The sequence below is a fragment of the Magnolia sinica genome, chromosome 1 (assembly GCF_029962835.1).
Source record: "Magnolia sinica isolate HGM2019 chromosome 1, MsV1, whole genome shotgun sequence".
In the NCBI taxonomy this organism is placed as follows: Eukaryota; Viridiplantae; Streptophyta; class Magnoliopsida; order Magnoliales; family Magnoliaceae; genus Magnolia; species Magnolia sinica.
In genome coordinates, this window is record NC_080573.1 from 127,953,772 (window position 1) to 127,962,023 (window position 8,252).

At 40.9% G+C, this 8,252-nt stretch overlaps 1 non-coding gene across 1 annotated transcript; it reads right to left on the reverse strand.

Moving 5' to 3' along the window:
- Positions 1 to 2,007: 2,007 nt before the first annotated feature.
- LOC131223383 (small nucleolar RNA R71) lies at positions 2,008 to 2,113 on the reverse strand. Its single transcript, XR_009160416.1, has one exon. It is a non-coding gene; the product is annotated as a small nucleolar RNA R71 (small nucleolar RNA).
- Between the last annotated feature and the right edge of the window lie 6,139 nt (positions 2,114 to 8,252).

Consider the following 8,252-nt stretch of genomic DNA (forward strand, 5'->3'; position numbering starts at 1 on the left):
AATTTACTGATCTGGGGCCCACCTGCTATCCGGATATGTTTCAAATTTGGTTTCAACCGTTGAAATGAGATGAGAAAATGGACGGACGGAGTGGATGAACATCACTGTAGACCCTACACCAGTACGAGCGTGCATATGGGTGTGCGCGTTCGCAGCACACTAGACCGCTATTTCAAAGAACAAGAAACGAAACTCTGTTTCCGCAGCGTCTGCACCAACAAATTCAGTGGGCCATCTTCATCATCTGATTCGATGATCCAAACCTTCCAATGCATTCAAGGAGGAGTTCTGCTGGAGACGTGTGGAGAAAGCATTAGAAGGAGAAAAACGGGAACGTGAGAGAGAGAGTGAGGCAGCGTGGAAAGGAGGAAGGGAAGCTGGTTATTTTTCCTTTCCCTCTTGTTCTTTTCTTTCTCTTTTTTCTATTATCTTTGGCTTTGTTCAGCCCATTCATGTGTGGCTAAACCTCTTAGCTAGGGCTAAGAGGTGAAGCCTGTAGCGAGATGGGAGATATTATTTCCTACTTTTCATTTAAATTCATGAACTGAAGTTGATTTGTATTGATTATTGAAGGAATATTTTCTTAGTCTTTAATGGTCTGTTGTGATTGAAATTACAATGGGTTTGCAATGGTTTTGAATATTTCTTTTTCCCTTTTGATGTTTATGACGTCAGGAGGCCCTGTTGTTCACCATCGTCTCCTGGGCATGGTTGGATGGCGGTACCCTTTCTAACCTTCATAATCATCTGATTGGTTGGAAATTAGTATAATTCTGTTGTTGACTTTGTCTCCTGGGCATGGTTAGATGATGGAATCCATTCTAATTCATATACCTTTCATCTCTTGAAAACCAGATCAAGTAAGTTCAGTTTGAATTCCATAATCCTTGATGCAGGCATAAGATCTCCCTGATCTCTACAAGTGGATCCTCTGAATCCCTAGTTTCCTTCCTCTGAATTTTCTTAAGTTTTAGATAATTATTCCACAATTATTCCTTAAATTCTATTTGGTTTAGATCACATCTTAGTCTAGTTCTAGTTCTACTTGGTTTCAGATAACGTACAGGTATCAGTCCCTGTGGATTCGACCTTGGTCTTACCGAGTTTATTACTACATCACAACCCTATACTTGGGGAGTGAACAAGTTTTTGGTGCCGTTGCCGGGGATTGACGGCTACGTTTTTCTGGAATTAATTAGTTTTAGAATTAGGTTAGGATTAAGATTTTACTTACTTTAGGCTAAAAGTTTTTATTTTATTTTATTCTATTTTTAGAACTTAACCTGTTTTCCTGTTTTGTAGGATCCTGACATAAGTTCTTAAATTAGTCCTTAGCTTAGGGGCTTCAATTTGGTAATTTCTTTCCAACTCTCTCTCTCATTCTTTTTAGATTTTCTTTTCCTTTTTTAGGATTAGGCTTTAAATTTGATTGAGGGCTGTGAGTGTTTCATGCCCAAGTGGGCCCGTGACAACACTCGACGTCTCTTGACTGAAGGAGGATTGGTTGAGGGGTTGACTATCCATCGCAGGACTAGACACCGCTCGAAATCCCCTGAGTTAACTGAAGTTATGGCTGAAGACCAACCTCCTCTACTTCCACCCAGGGTGGAGGATACCCAAGAGGAGAATGAGGTGCAACAGGCACTCCCGCCTTGTACTTTATGAGATTATCTACAACCGGCGGGAGTGAGTACGCCCTCATGCATGATTTTTCCTAAAAACACAGGACAAATGGACATTAAGCCAGGAGTTATTCAACTCCTTCCCAAATTCCATGGACTTGAATCAGAAAGTCCATATTTACACTTGAAAGAGTTCGATGAGATTATAGCTACATTATGTTTTCCTAATGTATCTGAGGATACAATTAGGCTGAAACTCTTTCCTTTTTCCTTAAAAGAGAAAGCTAAGACGTGGTTACATTCACTGCGTCCTAGATCCATTGGCACATGGAACGACATGCAGAGGGAATTCATAAAAAAATTCTTCCCACATCATAAAACGATTACCCTCAGAAAAGCGATCATGAACTTTGCCTAAAAGGAAGATGGACATTCTTCCAATGTTGAGAAAGGTTCAAAGATTTGGTCAGTTCATGCCCACAACACGGATTTGAAACGTGGCGCATTACAAATTTTTTCTACGATGGACTAACATCTTCCATGCGCTAAATGGTCGAGACAATGTGTAATGGAGAGTTCATTAATAAAGATGTTGACGAGGTATGGGATTACCTCGATAGTCTTGCTGAAAAAACACAATCATGGGACTATTACCCAATGGCGAACACCACGTTTAGGCCGACTCAATTAAAGGAGAAAGGTGGATTATATCTCTTGAAAGAAGAGGATGATCTCAAGTGTAAAGTGACTACGCTCATAAGGAAAGTTGAGGCCATGGAAAGAAAGAAGGATAAGGTTAATGAAATTGTTTGCGGCATCTGTGATTGCAACATTCATACAACTGAAAATTGTCCTACAATACCCGCCTTTCGAGGAGTGTTGAATGAACAAGCTAATGCTGTAAACAACTATCAAAGACCTTTTATTGGACCTAACTCCAATACATACAATCCTGGCTGGAAAAATCATCCAAACTTTAGTTGGAGGAATGGACAAACGGCTACTCCTCCAGGTTTCTTCAATCAAAATCCAAATCAAGTGAAACCTCAAGAGGAACCGGTTCAAAATTCCATTCAAGAGCTGGCTCAGGCAATGCGGGGAATTACAGATTTTATGCAAAAGATAGATTCTCGTATGACGGTTATAGAAAAGAGGATGCTTCCTGCACAACCTCTCCCCAATCCTAAACCGCAGTACGAGATTAATGATCCCAGCTCTTCAAATCAGATGGGGCACTCTAAATCCATCACCACTTTTAGGAGTGGAAAGATCATTGATAAAACTCTTCCGGTTAGGCCCGAAAAGCCTTAAGAACCAGAAGAGGACAACAATGATGGATCCAGTGATGCCCCACAAAAATTAGAACCGGAACTTCTAGAGAAGCCAGTTGCTCCGTTCCCCCAACGGTTGGTTTCACCAAAACTCTCTCTAACTCTCAGGATATCCTAGAGGTGTTGAAATAAGTGAAAGTTAACATTCCTCTACTTGATGTCGTGAAACAGATTCCTTCATATGCCAAATTTCTGAAAGACTTATGCACGACCAAAAGATGAAAAATTATTTAAAAGAAAATCTTCTTGACTGAGAAAGTGAGTGCCATCCTGAAGTAAGACGTGCCGCAGAAATTTAAGGATCCCGGTAGCCCAACCATATCATGTGTAATCGGGAACCATCGAATTGATCACGCACTTCTTGACTTAGGAGCGAGCGTAAATCTGATTCCCTACTCGGTATACAAACAGTTAGATTTGGGTGAGATAAAACCCACCCTGACCACACTACAACTTGCTGATCGCTCTGTTCGTGTACCAAGAGGGATAATCGAGGATGTGTTGGTCCAAGTTGATAGATTTTACTACCCTGTAGATTTTATCATCCTGGACACCGAACCCATCAATAACATGAGCACTCAGATTCCTGTCATTCTTAGTCGCCCATTCCTTGCCACGTCAAATGCAATTATCAATTGCAGGAATGGTGTCATGACTATGTCTTTTGAAAATTTGACATTGGAGTCAAACATTTTTTTCAATAATGGCAGCAACGCAGAGGATGATGACGATTTCCACGACATTAACATGATTGACTCTTTTGTGGAAGATACGACACCTCTGACCTTATCCTCCGACCATCTAGAGACATACCTGGCCCACTCCTATGATTTTGATGATGACATGCTTAGGGAGACGTGCGCTTTGCTTGATACTGCACCGGTACTTGAAGGTAACCGGTGGAGGCCACAATTTGAAGAATTACCACAAACCGATGTAGTGCCTCTACCATCTAACCTCAAGCCGCCGAAGCTTGACCTAAAACCTTTGCCCTCTGATTTGAAATATGCCTATTTAGGTCAAGATGAGACATACCCGGTGGTGATCTCTGCCCACCTGGAGAAAGAACAGGAGAGTATGCTCATATCTACTCTCATTGAGCATAAAGGAGCCCTGGGATGGACGATAGCGGATCTCAAGAGAATCGATCCCTCGATTTGTACTCACCGCATATATCTTGAGGATAATGCAAAAACCGCTTGGCAACCACAACGTAGACTAAATCCAAACATGAAGGAAGTGGTTAAGGCCGAGGTTCTTAAACTATTGGACGTGGGTATCATATACCCTATATCTGATAGTCAATGGGTGAGCCCAACTCAAGTGGTCCCTAAGAAGTCCGGAATCACCATCATAGCCAATGCTAATAATGAACTCGTGCCAACTAGAGTCACTACTGGTTGGAGAATGTGCATTGACTACAGGAAGTTAAATACCGTCACGAGAAAAGACCACTTTTCTTTACCATTCATTGATCAAATCCTGGAAAGGTTAGCTGGTCATTCCTATTACAGTTTCCTTGACGGATATTCGGGCTACAACCAGATAGAGATAGCCCCTGAAGACCAGGAAAAGACCACATTTACATGTCCCTATGGCACCTTTGCCTATCGAAGGATGCCATTCGGACTATGTAATGCCCCTGCCACCTTTCAGCGATGTATGCTCAGTATCTTTTCTGATATGGTGGGGCAATATCTAGAGGTCTTCATAGACGATTTCTCTGTTTACGGTCCATCTTTCAGTAAGTCCTTGGAAAGTCTTAAATGTGTGTTGAAGAGATGTGAAGAAAAGAACTTGGTACTTAATTGGGAGAAGTGCCATTTCATGGTTCAGAAGGGAATTGTCCTTGGGCATATCATCTCATCCAAAGGAATCGAGGTAGATAAGGCAAAAATCGATCTTATCTCTAACCTACCTCCACCCAAGAACATCAGAGACGTGTGATCCTTCCTAGGACACGCAGGATTTTACAGGCGATTCATAAAGGACTTAGTCTCCTCTCTCGTCCTTTATGTAATCTTCTTCAAAAGGATGCTCCATACAAGTGGACTGAGCAATGCCAGGAAGCTTTCACCAATCTTAAGGGCATGTTAACCACTGCACCTATCATGCAGCCACCCGACTGGAGCCTTCCTTTTGAGCTTATGTGCGACGCTTCTGATTATGCTCTTGGGGTGGTCCTAGGCCAGAGAAAAGATAAGAGGCCCTACGTCATTCATTACGCGAGTAGGACTCTAAATCCTGCCCAAGTGAACTACTCAACTACGGAAAAGGAACTCTTAGCCGTAGTGTTCGCCTTGGACAAATTTAGGTCCTACCTGATCGGATCTAAGATCATTATCTATACAGATCATGCGGCACTGAAGTATCTTCTTTCTAAGAATGATTTTAAGCCCCGCTTGATACGATGGATTCTTCTACTCCAAGAATTTGATTTGGAGATTAAAGATAAAAAGGGAGTAGAAAACGTTGTGGCCGATCACCTTTCTCGCCTTAATACCTCTGATCCCCTTGAGACGACCCATATCAACGACATGTTCCCTGATGAACAACTGTTCTGAGTCTCCCATTCACATTGGTTCGCTGATATTGCTAATTATCTTGCTACAGGTGCCATACCGACACAGTGGACTGCGCAAGATAAGAAGAAATTCTTCACCGAGGTGCGCAACTTTTTCTAGGATGATCCTTATTTATTTAAATATTGCCCAGACCAAATTCTAAGGAGATGTGTACCAGACGATGAACATCAGAGCGTCATCTCCTTCTGTCACTCACAGGCCTGTGGTGGTCACTTTTCTGCTAAAAAGACCACGGCCAAGATTCTGCAGTGTGGCTTTTACTGGCCCACTATGTTTAGGGACACTCATGAGTTTTGTAAAGCTTATGAGCGTTGTTAGAAATTGGGAGCATTGTCCTGTCGAAATATGATGCCTTTGAATCCCATCCTTATCATTGAATCATTTGATTGCTGGGGCATCGATTTCATGGGACCATTCCCCCAATCTTTTAAAAATCTGTATATTTTGCTCACTGTGGATTATGTCACTAAATGAGTCGAAGCGATTCCGTGTCGAACTAATGACTATCGCACGATCATTAAATTCCTAAAAGAAAACATCCTTTCTCGATTTGGAACGCCTCGAGCCATCATTAGTGATGGAGGCTCATACTTTTGCAATAAACCATTTGAGAGCTTAATGAAGAAATACGGTATCTCTCATAAGGTGAGCATCCCATACCATCCACAGACAAGTGGACAAGCTGAGATTTCCAATAGGGAGATCAAACATATCCTAGAGAAAACGGTTAACCCTGATCGTAAGGATTGGTCAATTCGATTGACCGATGCCTTATGGGCATACCGTACTGCCTTTAAAACCCCTATTGGAATGTCTCCCTTTAGACTTGTTTATGGGAAAGCTTGTCACTTGCCTGTGGAGCTGGAACATAAAGCGTACTGAGCGATTAAAAATCTTAATTTCAATCTTGACAATGCTGGCTCGCTACGCAAACTTCAATTGAATGAACTTGAGAAAATCCGGAATGATGCATATGATAATTCGAGAATTTACAAGGACAAGATGAAAGCATTTCATGACTAACACATTTTGTGAAAATCATTCACGCCTGGTCAGAAGGTCCTTTTGTACAATTCTCTATTACATCTCTTTCCGGGTAAGCTTCGATCTCGTTAGACCGGCCCTTACATTGTTGTTACTGTTTTTCCTTATAGGGCCGTTGAGATAAGAGATCCCGACAATGGCAAGGAGTTTAAAGTCAATGGACATCGATTGAAACCATTTGTCGAGAAATTTGATTCAGAGGACATGTCCATGCCCCTGACTGCTCTTGTTTACCAGGATTGATCTCCTAGTCTGATGGAGGTATAGGCAGGTTTATAGCTTTCATAGGACTAGGGTAGTTGCTTTATTTGTCTGGCTGAAGACAGTAAACTTAGCGCTCTTGGGAGGCAACCCAGCTCTTTATTTCATTTCCTTAGTTAGTTCAATGTTTATGGGTAACATTACTGCAAACCCTCACGAGACTACAACTCGTCCACTAGGGGCAACATAGGGGTTTAAAGGCTTATTGCATACGCTAAATGCAATCGAGAGTACCTGCGAAAGTGGTGTAGGTAGGATTTCATTTTTATTTTTCTTCTGTTGGTTTCTCTCTTGTGCTGACCCGCTCTTACGTAGATATCTTTGGAAAGCCTCTTGATTCCTTCGTCCAGGTACTATCTTTTCATCACTCCTCTTATATTTCCGTTGTCCCATGTGCATTGCATGCTTATTTCTTTTACATTGAGGACAATGTAGATTTTCGGTTGGGGGTGAGAGATTAGGTTTCTTAATCAGTGTTTTCTTAGTCTTAAGCAGAAATTGTGAAAATTTTTAAATTTTTCTAGAATTTCGTATGAATTCGAAGCGATTTTGACGACCATATTGGATTTAGAATTACAAGATAAGTGATGTTGGAATTGATGACTCTTAGATTCAACTATTTGTTAGATTTCACAGTTAAGTTAGAACTATTAATCCATGATTAGAAGTTTTAAACATTGAGTGAATCATAATTTTACATGTCACATCGCGCTTACACATTAAGGTTTCATTCGATATTGAAGGATTAATTTGGTGATCACTAAGCTTGAAAGGAACCAACTTGAGAAATTAAAAAGATTGGGCGAATGGTTTTCACCATAGGTTTGCTCCCTACAGGTGAAAGTTTGATTCCCCAAGGTTGACATTCATAAACTTTTTGGCGACCGGTCTTTACCATAGGTTTGCTCCCTATAGGTGTAGGTTCGATTCTCCTCCTTGGCTGTACTTTTAAACAAGTTGACATAGTGTGAAAATCATCAAAAGCTGGAAGAATGAATCAAGCTTTGGTTTAGGTATTGGTTATCATGAATTCTCTTGTGGTTACCAATGATATCCTGAATTAGAGAAGTGAATTTTAATAATGTTAAGCCGAGATTACACTATACACTCATGGAACTCAATATTTAGAATCGTTCAAATTAATGGATTAATATTTAACTTGATTATGAAGTACCGTGAGCTTGATTCCAGGAGAAAGTAATGCCAACATTCATGAATCTTAGAATTCGAGTATCTGAATTGTTTTTCATAAATCTCTTGGGTTTGTAGAAATTGTCTTGTAATTCTCAATTTATTTTTTGCATACCTTGCTCGGGACTAGCAAGATGCTGGTTGGGGGTTGTGTTGAGGGTCGAATATTGCATATCAGACCCCAGTTATTGCTAGGATTTACAAACATAGTATTGTTT